We start from the raw sequence: 1,239 nt of genomic DNA, 5'->3' as shown, positions 1-1,239 counted from the left end.
ACTTTTCTAGCTGCAAGTAGGTCTTTGGTTTTTTTTTTTTTTTTTTTTTTTTTTTTCTGTTTTGTCATTGACCTCTTTTAAACCAAGATCCTTCAGTTATTTGGGTTTGGTACAACCCAGGAACGCTGAGACTCTTAGAAGGGAGAGCCTTGGTGGTGACAACAGAGATTGCAGCCACCTCTGATTTTCTTTTTTCCTTTCTCTTTCACATTTCAGTCCATCCACTTGAACTGTGTGCAAAGCTACTACTTAATGCAAAGCTCTAATGAGCAGACTACAAGGTCGCTAAGAGAAAAAACCTTATCTTGAAATAAGCACAATTTAATAGGAGAGGAAAATAATGAAAAACAAGATATTGGGAGACGCAGGATGTCTGCGCTCGCACGTAGCGCGAGACTGGTGTAGGAAATAGAACTGACACCGAATAATCGTGCTTCCTGAGCTGCCAGAGTTTTTGCCAGGGAGACTCCAGGCAAAGGTCTGGTAATTAAAGTGGGCATTTCCAGGTCTCAGGTGACCGGGGAAGCGGCGGATCCCCGGCCAGCCGTATAGTTCTCGCCTCTGAGGTCCAATCCACTCCTCATGCAGTGCTTTGGCCAACTCTAGTCGCACGCAGGGCGCGGGGACTCGGGGGTGGGGGAAGCGGATCCGTGGACCCAGCCCGGGGCAGAAACCGCGTCCCGAGAGCCCGCCTGGGCCGGGCGGCTGCGGGCGCCTGATCTGTTCCGGAAAGCAAGGGAGGCGCGGGGCGCACCTGGCGGCGGCGGCGGGATCGCGGCTTTCAGTGGGGCAAAGGGTTGTACCGGAAAGCCGTGGGACGATTGGACGTAAGACGTTCACTAATAGCTTAGTCAAAAGGCACCAAGAGCACAGCCGAAATAGCTCAGTTGGGAGAGCGTTAGACTGAAGATCTAAAGGTCCCTGGTTCGATCCCGGGTTTCGGCAGTTAGTTTTTAAATTTTAACTTAAAGGAACTAAAATTTCCTATAAACCTTTCCGTCCACTACACTGTATGCTGACATACTCATTCAGCTCTCAAGAAACCACCGGCATTTGGAGGGTGGGTAAGAAGGACACACAGCCCTTCCCAGACGTCCGTAGCACTAGGGTCTCTGGACAGGCCACTTCCGGGAATGGGTGCCCCTGCAGGGGGCGTCCCGACGCTGGGTCGCTGCCGCGCGTGCGCATTCTAGGACCAGGCGCGTAGCAGCCCGCTGCACTGGAGCCTGGGAGAGACCC

General features: G+C 52.5%; 1 non-coding gene across 1 annotated transcript; it reads left to right on the top strand.

The window, feature by feature from the left end:
* The first annotated feature begins 872 nt into the window (after positions 1-872).
* Trnaf-gaa (transfer RNA phenylalanine (anticodon GAA)) lies at positions 873-945 on the top strand. The gene has a single exon. It is a non-coding gene; the product is annotated as a tRNA-Phe (tRNA).
* Positions 946-1,239: the final 294 nt, after the last annotated feature.

Source organism: Cavia porcellus, unplaced genomic scaffold (genome assembly GCF_034190915.1).
Source record: "Cavia porcellus strain 051 isolate PalLab524CR breed Dunkin Hartley unplaced genomic scaffold, mCavPor4.1 scaffold_4, whole genome shotgun sequence".
NCBI lineage: Eukaryota > Metazoa > Chordata > Mammalia > Rodentia > Caviidae > Cavia > Cavia porcellus.
Note: the sequence above shows the minus strand (reverse complement) of the source record. Positions and strands in the feature narration are given on the sequence as shown.